Below are 12,207 nucleotides of genomic sequence, written 5' to 3' on the forward strand. Positions count from 1 at the left end.
AATCACTTATATCGCAACTATCTGATGTTAAATCATTTGTTTCGAATGGATTTGAAGCTAAATCTTCAACACTGCAAAGATTTGCAGCTAAATCATGTGTTTCGCATTGATTTGAAGCTAACTCGTTTGTTTCTCCTGCATTTGAAGCTATCTCACTTATATCGCAACTATCTGATGTTAAATCATTTGTTTCGCATAGATTTAAACTAATCGTTCTACTTCGAAATGATATGAAGCTAAATCATGTGCATCGTATGGACTTGATGCTAACTCGTTTGTTTCGTCTGCATTTGAAGCTATATCTCTTATATCCCAAGTATCTGAAGCTATATCGTTTGTGTCGCATGGATTTGAAGCTAAACATTCTATATCGGATTGATTTGAAGCTAAATCATGTGTTTTGCGTGGATTTGAAGCTAAACCTTCTACATCGCATTGATTTGAAGCTAAATCATGTTTTTCGCTTGGATTTGATTCTATCTAGTTTGTTTCGTCTGCATTTGAAGCAATATCACTTATATCGCAACTATTTGATGTTAAATCGTTTGTGTCGCACGGATTTGAAGCTAAATCTTCTATATCGCATTTATTTGCAGCTGAATCATGTGTTTCGCTTGGATTTGAAGCTCACTCGTTTGCTTCGTCTGCATTTGAAGCTATATCACTTATATCCCACGTGTTTGAAGCTAAATCATTTGTGTCGCATGGATTTGAAGCTAAACATTCTATATCGCATTGATTTGAAGCTAAATCATGTGTTTCGCGTGGATTTGAAGCTAAACCTTCTACATCGCATTGATTTGAAGCTAAATCATGTGTTTCGCTTGATTTGAAGCTAACTCGTTTGTTTCGTCTGCATTTGGAGCTACATCACTTATATCGCAACTATCTGATGTTAAATCATTTGTTTCGAATGGATTTGAAGCTAAATCTTCAACACTGCATTGATTTGCAGCTAAATCATGTGTTTCGCATTGATTTGAAGCTAACTCGTTTGCTTCGTCTGAATTTGAAGCTATATCACTTATATCCCAAGTGTTTGAAGCTAAATCATTTGTTTCGCATGGATTTGAAGCTAATGCTTCTACATCTCATTGATTTGAAGCTAAATAATGTGCTTCGCATGGATTTGAAGCTATCTCTTTTGTTTCGTCTGCATTTGAAGCTATATCTCTTATATCGCAAGTATCTGAAGCTATATCATTTGTGTCGCATGGATTTGAAGCTAAACCTTCTACATCGCATTGATTTGAAGCTAAATCATGTGTTTCGCTTGGATTTGAAGCTATCTCGTTTGTTTCGTCTGCATTTGAAGCTATATCACTTATATCCCAAGTGTTTGAAACTAAATCATTTTTTTCGCATGGATTTGAAAATAAACCTTCTACACCGCATTGATTTGAAGCTAAATCATGTGCTTCGCTAGGATTTGAAGCTATCTCGTTTGTTTCGTCTGCATCTGAAGCTATATAACTTATATCGCAACTATCTGATGTTAAATCATTTGTTTCGCATGGATTTGAATCTAATCCTTCTGCTTCGAATTGATTTGAAGCTAAATCATGTGTTTCGCACGGATTTGAAGCTAACTCGTTTGTTTCGTCTTCATTTGAAGCTATATCACATAGATTCCAAGCGTTTGAAAGTAAATCATTTGTTTCGCATGGATTTGAAGCTAAACATTCTACATCGCATTGATTTGAAGCTAATCTTGTGTTTCGCTTGGATTTTGAAGCCATCTCTTTTGTTTCGTCTGCATTTGAAGTTATATCTCTTATATCGCAAGTATCTGAAGCTAAATCATTTGTGTCTCTTGGATTTGAAGCTAAACATTCTATATCGCATTGATTTGATGCTAAATCATGTGTTTCGCGTGGATTTGAAGCTAAACCTTCTACATCGCATTGATTTGAAGCTAAATCGTGTGTTTCGCTTGATTTGAAGCTAACTCGTTTGTTTCGTCTGCATTTGAAGCTATATCGCATATATACCATGCGTTTGAAACTAAATCATTTGTTTCGCAAGGATTTGAAGCTAAACCTTCTACATCGCAATGATTTGATGCTAAATCATGTGTTTCGCTTGGATTTGAAGCTATCTCGTTCGTTTCGTCTGCATTTGAAGCTATATAACTTATATTGCAACTATATGATGTTAAATAATTTGTTTCGCATGGATTTGAAGCTAAACTTTCTACATCGCATTGATTTGCAGCTAAATCATGTGTTTCGCATGGATTTGAAGCTAACTCGTTTGTTTCGTCTTCATTTGAAGCTATATCACATAGATTCCAAGCGTTTGAAAGTAAATCATTTGCTTCGCATGGATTTGAAGCTAAACATTCTACATCGCATTGATTTGAAGCTAATCTTGTGTTTCGCTTGGATTTTGAAGCCATCTCTTTTGTTTCGTCTGCATTTGAAGTTATATCACTCATATCGCATGTATCTGATGCTGAATCATTTGTATCGCATGGATTTGAAGATAATCCATCTACTTCGAATTGATTTGAAGCTAAATCATGTGTTTCGCTTGGATGTGAAGCTAACTCGTTGTTTCGTCCGCATTTGAAGCTATATCACTTATATCGCAAGTATCTGAAGCTTATTCATTTGTGTCGCATGGATTTGAAGCTAAACCTTCTACATACCATTGATTTGAAGCTAAATCATGTGTTTCGCGTGGATTTGATGCTAAACCTTCTACATCGCATTGATTTGAAGCTAAATCATGTGTTTCGCTTGGATTTGAAGCTATCTCGTTTGTTTCGTCTGCATTTGAAGCTGTATCACTTATATCCCAAGTGTTTGAAGCTAAATCATTTGCTTCGCATGGATTTGAAGTTAAACCTTCTATATCGCATTGATTTGAAGCTAAATCATGTGTTTGGCGTGTATTTGACGCTAAACCTTCTACACCGCATTGATTTGAAGCTAAGTCATGTGTTTCGCTTGGATTTGAAGCTATCTCGTTTTTTTCGTCTGCATTTGAATCTATATCACTTATATCGCAACTATCTGATGTTAAATCATTTGTTTCGCATGGATTTGAAGCTAAATCTTCTATATCGCATTTATTTGCTGCTGAATCATGTGTTTCGTATGGATTTGAAGCTAATTCGTTTGCTTCGTCTGAATTTGAAGCTATATCACTTATATCCCAAGTGTTTGAAGCTAAATCATTTGTTTCGTTTGGATATGAAGCTAACTCGTTTGTTTCGTCTGCATTTGAAGCTATATCTCTTATATCGCAAGTATCTGAAGCTATTTCATTTGTGTCGCATGGATTTGAATCTAAACATTCTATATCGCATTGATTTGAAGCTAAATCATGTGTTTTGCGTGGATTTGAAGCTCACTCGTTTGCTTCGTCTGCATTTGAAGCTATATCACTTATATCCCACGTGTTTAAAGCTAAATCATTTGTTTCGCATGGATTTGAAGCTAATCCTTCTATATCGCATTGATTTGAAGCTAAATCATGCGATTTGCTTGGATTTGAAGCTATCTCTTTTGTTTCGTCTGCATTTGAAGCTGTATCACTTATATCGCATGTATATGATGCTGAATCATTTGTATCGCATGGATTTGAAGATAATCCTTCTACTTCGAATTGATTTGAAGCTAAATCATGTGTTTCGCTTGGATATGAAGCTAACTCGTTTGTTTCGTCTGCATTTGAAGCTATATCTCTTATATCGCAAGTATCTGAAGCTATATCATTTGTTTCGCTTGGATTTGAAGCTATCTCGCTTTTTTCGTCTGCATTTGAAGCTATATCACTTATATCGCAACTATCTGATGTTAAATCATTTGTTTCGCATGGATTTGAAGCTAAATCTTCTATATCGCATTTATTTGCAGCTGAATCATGTGTTTCGTATGGATTTGAAGCTAACTCGTTTGCTTCGTCTGCATTTGAAGCTATATCACTTATATCCCAAGTGTTTGAAGCTAAATCATTTGTTTCGCATGGATTTGAAGCTAAACCTTCTATATCGCATTGATTTGAAGCTAAATCATGTGTTTCGCTTGATTTGAAGCCAATTCGTTTGTTTCTTCTGCATTTGAAGCTATATCACTTTTATCCCAAGTGTTTGAAGCTAAATCATTTTCTTCGCATGGATTTGAAGCTAAACCTTCTACATCGCATTGATTTAAAGCTAAATCATGTGTATCCCTTGGATATGAAGCTAACTCGTTTGATTCGTCTGCATTTGAAGCTATATCACATATATCCCAAGCGTTTGAAAGTAAATCATTTGTTTCGCATTGATTTGAAGCTCACTCGTTTGCTTCGTCTGCATTTGAAGCTATATCACTTATATCCCAAGTGTTTGAAGCTAAATCATTTGTTTCGCATAGATTTGAAGCTAAACCTTCTACATCGCATTGATTTGAACCTAAATCATGTGTTTCGCTTGGATTTGTAGCTATCTCTTTTGTTTCGTCTGCATTTGAAGCTATATCACTTATATCGCGTGTATCTGATGCTGAATTATTTGTATTGCATGGATTTGAAGATAATCCTTCTACTTCGAATTGATTTGAAGCTAAATCATGTGTTTCGCTTGGATATGAAGCTAACTCGTTTGTTTCGTCTCCAGTTGAAGCTATATCTCTTATATCGCAAGTATCTGAAGCTATATCATTTGTGTCGCATGGATTTGAAGCTAAACCTTCTATATGGCATTGATTTGATGCTAAATCATGTGTTTCGCGTGAATTTGATGCTAAACCTTCTACATCGCATTGATTTGAAGCTAAATCATGTGTTACGCTTGGATTTGAAGCTATCTCGTTTGTTTCGTCTGCATTTGAAGCTGTATCACTTATATCCCAAGTGTTTGAAGCTAAATCATTTGCTTCGCATGGATTTGAAGTTAAACCTTCTATATCGCATTGATTTGAAGCTAAATCATGTGTTTGGCGTGTATTTGACGCTAAACCTTCTACACCGTATTGATTTGAAGCTAAGTCATGTGTTTCGCTTGGATTTGAAGCTATCTCGTCTTTTTCGTCTGCATTTGAATCTATATCACTTATATCGCAACTATCTGATGTTAAATCATTTGTTTCGCATGGATTTGAAGCTAAATCTTCTATATCGCATTTATTTGCAGCTGAATCATGTGTTTCGTATGGATTTGAAGCTAACTCGCTTGCTTCGTCTGCATTTGAAGCTATATCACTTATATCCCAAGTGTTTGAAGCTAAATCATTTGTTTCGCATGGATTTGATGCTAAACCTTCTATATCGCATTGATTTGAAGCTAAATCATGTGTTTCGCTTGATTTGAAGTCAACTCGTTTGTTTCTTCTGCATTTGAAGCTATATCACTTTTATCCCAAGTGTTTGAAGCTAAATCATATTTTTTGCATGGATTTGAAGCTAAACCTTCTACATCGCGTTGATTTAAAGCTAAATCATGTGTATCCATTGGATATGAAGCTAACTCGTTTGATTCGTCTGCATTTGAAGCTTTATCACATATATCCCAAGCGTTTGAAAGTAAATCATTTGTTTCGCATGGATTTGAAGCTCACTCGTTTGCTTCGTCTGCATTTGAAGCTATATCACTTATATCCCAAGTGTTTGAAGCTAAATCATTTGTTTCGCATGGATTTGAAGCTAATCCTTCTATATCGCATTGATTTGAAGCTAAATCATGCGATTTGCTTGGATTTGAAGCTATCTCTTTTGTTTCGTCTGCATTTGAAGCTATATCACTTTTATCCCAAGTGTTTGAAGCTAAATCATATTTTTTGCATGGATTTGAAGCTAAACCTTCTACATCGCGTTGATTTAAAGCTAAATCATGTGTATCCATTGGATATGAAGCTAACTCGTTTGATTCGTCTGCATTTGAAGCTTTATCACATATATACCATGCGTTTGAAACTAAATCATTTGTTTCGCAAGGATTTGAAGCTAAACCTTCTACATCGCAATGATTTGATGCTAAATCATTTGTTTCGCATGGATTTGATGCTAAACCTTCTATATCGCATTGATTTGAAGCTAAATCATGTGTTTCGCTTGATTTGAAGTCAACTCGTTTGTTTCTTCTGCATTTGAAGCTATATCACTTTTATCCCAAGTGTTTGAAGCTAAATCATATTTTTCGCATGGATTTGAAGCTAAACCTTCTACATCGCGTTGATTTAAAGCTAAATCATGTGTATCCATTGCATATGAAGCTAACTCGTTTGATTCGTCTGCATTTGAAGCTTTATCACATATATCCCAAGTGTTTGAAGCTAAATCATTTGTTTCGCGTGGATTTGAAGCTCACTCGTTTGCTTCGTCTGCATTTGAAGCTATATCACTTATATCCCACGTGTTTGAAGCTAAATCATTTGTTTCGCATGGATTTGAAGCTAATCCTTCTATATCGCATTGATTTGAAGCTAAATCATGCGATTTGCTTGGATTTGAAGCTATCTCTTTTGTTTCGTCTGCATTTGAAGCTGTATCACTTATATCGCATGTATCTGATGCTGAATCATTTGTATCGCATGGATTTGAAGATAATCCTTCTACTTCGAATTGATTTGAAGCTAAATCATGTGTTTCGCTTGGATGTGAAGCTAACTCGTTTGTTTTGTCTGCATTTGAAGCTATATCTCTTATATCGCAAGTATCTGAAGCTATATCATTTGTGTCGCATGGATTTGAAGCTAAACATTCTATATCGCATTGATTTGAAGCTAAATCATGTGTTTCGCGTGTATTTGACGCTAAACCTTCTACATCGCATTGATTTGAAGCTAAGTCATGTGTTTCGCTTGGATTTGAAGCTATCTCGTTTTTTTCGTGTGCATTTGAAGCTATGTCACTTATATCGCAACTATCTTATGTTAAATCATTGTTTTCGCATGGATTTGAAGCTAAACCTTCTAGATCGCATTTATTTGCAGCTGAATCATGTGTTTCGCTTGATTTGAAGCTAACTCGTTTGTTTCTTCTGCATTTGAAGCTATATCACTTATATCCCAAGTGTTTGAAGCTAAATCAAATTTTTCGCATGGATTTGAAGCTAAACCTTCTATATCGCATTGATTTGAAGCTAAATCATGTTTTTGGCGTGTATTTGACGCTAAACCTTCTACATCGCATTGATTTGAAGCTAAGTCATGTGTTTCGCTTGGATTTGAAGCTATCTCGTTTTTTTCGTCTACATTTGAAGCTATATCACTTATATCGCAACTATCCGATTTTAAATCATTTGTGTCGCATGGATTTGAAGCTAAACATTCTATATCGCATTGATTTGAAGCTAAATCATGTGTTTCGCGTGGATTTGAAGCTCACTCGTTTGCTTCGTCTGCATTTGAAGCTATATCACTTATATCCCACGTGTTTGAAGCTAAATCATTTGTTTCGCATGGATTTGAAGCTAATCCTTCTATATCGCATTGATTTGAAGCTAAATCATGCGATTTGCTTGGATTTGAAGCTATCTCTTTTGTTTCGTCTGCATTTGAAGCTGTATCACTTATATCGCATGTATCTGATGCTGAATCATTTGTATCGCATGGATTTGAAGATAATCCTTCTACTTCGAATTGATTTGAAGCTAAATCATGTGTTTCGCTTGGATGTGAAGCTAACTCGTTTGTTTCGTCTGCATTTGAAGCTATATCTCTTATATCGCAAGTATCTGAAGCTATATCATTTGTGTCGCATGGATTTGAAGCTAAACGTTCTATATCGCATTGATTTGAAGCTAAATCATGTGTTTCGCGTGTATTTGACGCTAAACCTTCTACATCGCATTGATTTGAAGCTAAGTCATGTGTTTCGCTTGGATTTGAAGCTATCTCGTTTTTTTCGTCTGCATTTGAAGCTATATCACTTATATCGCAACTATCTTATGTTAAATCATTTGTTTCGCATGGATTTGAAGCTAAACCTTCTAGATCGCATTTATTTGCAGCTGAATCATGTGTTTCGTATGGATTTGAAGCTAACTCGTATGCTTCGTCTGCATTTGAAGCTATATCACTTATATCCCAAGTGTTTGAAGCTAAATCATTTGTTTCGCATGGATTTGATGCTAAACCTTCTATATCGCGTTGATTTAAAGCTAAATCATGTGTATCCATTCCATGTGAAGCTAACTCGTTTGATTCGTCTGCATTTGAAGCTTTATCACATATATCACAAGCGTTTGAAAGTAAATCATTTGTTTCGCATGGATTTGAAGCTCACTCGTTTGCTTCGTCTGCATTTGAAGCTATATCACTTATATCCCAAGTGTTTGAAGCTAAATCATTTGTTTCGCATGGATTTGAAGCTAATCCTTCTATATCGCATTGATTTGAAGCTAAATCATGCGATTTGCTTGGATTTGAAGCTATCTCTTTTGTTTCGTCTGCATTTGAAGCTATATCACTTATATCGCATGTATCTGATGCTGAATTATTTGTATCACACGGATTTGAAGATAATCCTTCTATTTCGAATTGATTTGAAGCAAAATCATGTGTTTCGCTTGGATATGAAGCTAACTCGTTTGTTTCGTCTGCATTTGAAGCTATATCTCTCATATCGCAAGTATCTGAAGCTATATCATTTGTGTCGCATGGGTTTGAAGCTAAACATTCTATATCGCATTGATTTGAAGCTAAATCATGTGTTTCGCGTGGATTTGAAGCTCACTCGTTTGCTTCGTCTGCATTTGAAGCTATATCACTTATATCCCACGTGTTTGAAGCTAAATCATTTGTTTCGCATGGATTTGAAGCTAATCCTTCTATATCGCATTGATTTGAAGCTAAATCATGCGATTTGCTTGGATTTGAAGCTGTCTCTTTTGTTTCGTCTGCATTTGAAGCTGTATCACTTATATCGCATGTATCTCATGCTGAATCATTTGTATCGCATGGATTTGAAGATAATCCTTCTACTTCGAATTGATTTGAAGCTAAATCATGTGTTTCGCTTGGATATGAAGCTGACTCGTTTATTTCGTCTGCATTTGAAGCTATATCTCTTATATCGCAAGTACCTGAATCTGTATCATTTGTGTCGCATGGATTTGAAGCTAATCCATCTATATCGCATTTATTTGAATCTAAATCATGTGTTTCGCGTGGATTTGAAGCTAAACCTTCTACATCGCATTGATTTGAAGCAAAATCATGTGTTTCGCTTGGATTTGAAGGTATATCACTTATATCGCAACTATCTGATTTTTAAATCATTTGTGTCGCATGGATTTGAAGCTAAATCTTCTATATCGCATTTATTTGCAGCTGAATCATGTGTTTCGTGTGGATTTAAAGCTAACTCGTTTGCTTCGTCTGCATCTGAAGCTATATCACTTATATGCCAAGTGTTTGAAGCTAAATCATTTGTTTCGCATGGATTTGAAGCTAAACAATCTATATCGCATTGATTTGAAGTTAAATCATTTGTGTCGCAAGGCTTTGAACCTAAACCTTCTACATAGCTTTGATATGAAGCTAAATCATGTGTTTTGCATGGATTTGAGGCTAACTCGTTTGTTTCTCCTGCGTTTGAAGCTATATCACTTAGATCGCATGTATCTGATGCTAAATCATTTGTTTAGCATGGATTTGTATCTAATCCTTCTACTTCGAAATGATTTGAAGCTCAATCATTTGCTTCGCATGGATTTGAAGCTAAACCTTCTATATCGCATAGATTTGAAGCTAAATCATGTGTTTGGTGTGTATTTGACGCTAAACCTTCTACATCGCATTGATTTGAAGCTAAATCATGTGTTTGGCTTGGATTTGAAGCTATCTCGTTTGTTTCGTCTGCATTTGAAGCTATATCACTTATATCGCAACTATCTGATTTTAAATCATTTGTTTCGCATGGATTTGAAGCTAAACCTTCTACATCGCATTGATTTGCAGCTAAATCATGTGTTTCGCATGGATTTAAAGCTAACTCGTTTGCTTCGTCTGCATCTGAAGCTATATCACTTATATGCCAAGTGTTTGAAGCTAAATCATTTGTTTCGCATGAATTTGAAGCTAAACAATATATATCGCATTGATATAAAGATAAATCATTTGTGTCGCAAGGCTTTGAACCTAAACCTTCTACATAGCTTTGATATGAAGCTAAATCATGTGTTTTGCATGGATTTGAAGCTATCTCGTTTGTTTCGTCTGCATTTGAAGCTATAACACTTATATCGCAACTATCTGATGTTAAATCATTTGTCTCTCATTGATTCGAAGCTAAACCTTCTACATCGCATTGATTTAATGCTAAATCATGTGCTTCGCTTGGATGTGAAGATAACTCGTTTGCTTCTCCTGCATTTGAAGCTATATCACTTATATCGCAACTATCTGATGTTAAATCATTTGTTTCGCATGGATTTGAAGCTAAATCTTCTACATCGCATTGATTTGCACCTAAATCATGTGTTTCGCATGGATTTGAAGCCAAATCGTTTGTTTCGTCTGCATTTGAAGCTATATCTCTTATATCGCAAATATCTCAAGCTATATCATTTGTGTCGCATGGATTTGAAGCTAAATCTTCTATATCGCATTTATTTGCAGCTGAATCATGTGTTTCGTGTGGATTTGAAGCTAGCTCGTTTGCTTCGTCTGCATTTGAAGCTATATCACTTGTATCCCAAGTGTTTGAAGCTAAATCATTTGTTTCGCATGGATCTGAATCTAAACCTTCTACATAGCTATGATTTGAAGCATAATCATGTGTTTTGCGTGGATTTGAAGCTAACTCGTTTGTTTCTCCTGCATTTCAAGCTATATTACTTATATCGCATGTATCTGATGCTAAATCATTTGTATCGCATGGATTTCCAGCTAATCCATCTACTTCGAATTGATTTGAAGCTAAATCATGTGTTTTGCATGGATTCGAAGCTAACTCGTATGTTTCGTCTGCATTTGAAGCTATATCACTTATGTCGCAACTATCTGATGTTAAATCATTTGCTTCGCATGGATTTGAAGCTAAACCTTCTTACATCGCATTGATTTGCAGCTAAATCATGTGAGTCGCATGGATTTGAAGCTAACTCGTTTGTTTCGTCTGGATTTGAAGCTATATCTCTTATATCGCAAGTATCTGAAGCTAAATCATTTGTATCGCATGGATTTGAAGCTAATCCTTCTACTTCGAATTGATTTGAAGCTAAATCATGTGTTTGGCTTGGATATGAAGCTAACTCGTTTGTTTCGTCTGAATTGGAAGCTATATCTCTTATATCGCATGTATCTGAAGCTAAATCATTTGTGTCGCATGGATTTGAAGCTAATCCTTCTACTTCGTATTGATTTGGAGCTCAATCATTTGCTTTGCATGGATCTGAAGCTAAACCTTCTACATAGCATTGATTTGAAGCATAATCATGTGTTTTGCATGGATTTGAAGCTAACACGTTTATTTCTCCTGCATTTGAAGCTATATTACTTATATCGCATGTATCTGTTGCTAAATCATCTGTATCGCATGGATTTGAAGCTAATCTATCTACTTCGAATTGATCTGAAGCTAAATCATGTGTTTTGCATGGATTCGAAGCTAACTCGTTTGTTTCGTCTGCATTTGAAGCTATATCACTTATGTCGCAACTATCTGATGTTAAATCATTTGCTTCGCATGGATTTGAAGCTAAACCTTCTTACATCGCATTGATTTCCAGCTAAATCATTTGTTTTGCATGGATTTGAAGCTAATTCGTTTGTTTCGTCTGCATTTGATGCTATATCACTTAGATCGCATGTATCTGAAGCTATATCATTTGTATCGCATGGATTTGAAGCTAAACCTTCTACATCGCATTGATTTAAAGCTAAATCATGTGTTTCGCTTGGATTTGAAGCTAACTCGTTTGTTTCGTCAGCATTTTAAGCTATATCACTTATATCCGAAGTGTTGGAAGCTAAATCATTTGTTTCGCATGGATTTGAAGCTAAACCTTCTACATCGCATTGTTATGAAGCTAAATCATGTGCTTCGCTTGGATTTGAAGTTATCTCTTTTGTTACGTCTGCATTTGACGCTATATCACTTATATCGCTACTATCTGATGTTAAATCATTTGTTTCGCATGGATTTGAAGCTAAACCTTCTACATCGCATTGTTATGAAGCTAAATCATGTGTTTCGCTTGGATTTGAAGTTATCTCTTTTGTTACGTCTGCATTTGACGCTATATCACTTATATCGCGTGTATCTGATGCTGAA

Source organism: Megalopta genalis, chromosome 2, assembly GCF_051020955.1.
Source record: "Megalopta genalis isolate 19385.01 chromosome 2, iyMegGena1_principal, whole genome shotgun sequence".
NCBI classification, from domain to species: domain Eukaryota; kingdom Metazoa; phylum Arthropoda; class Insecta; order Hymenoptera; family Halictidae; genus Megalopta; species Megalopta genalis.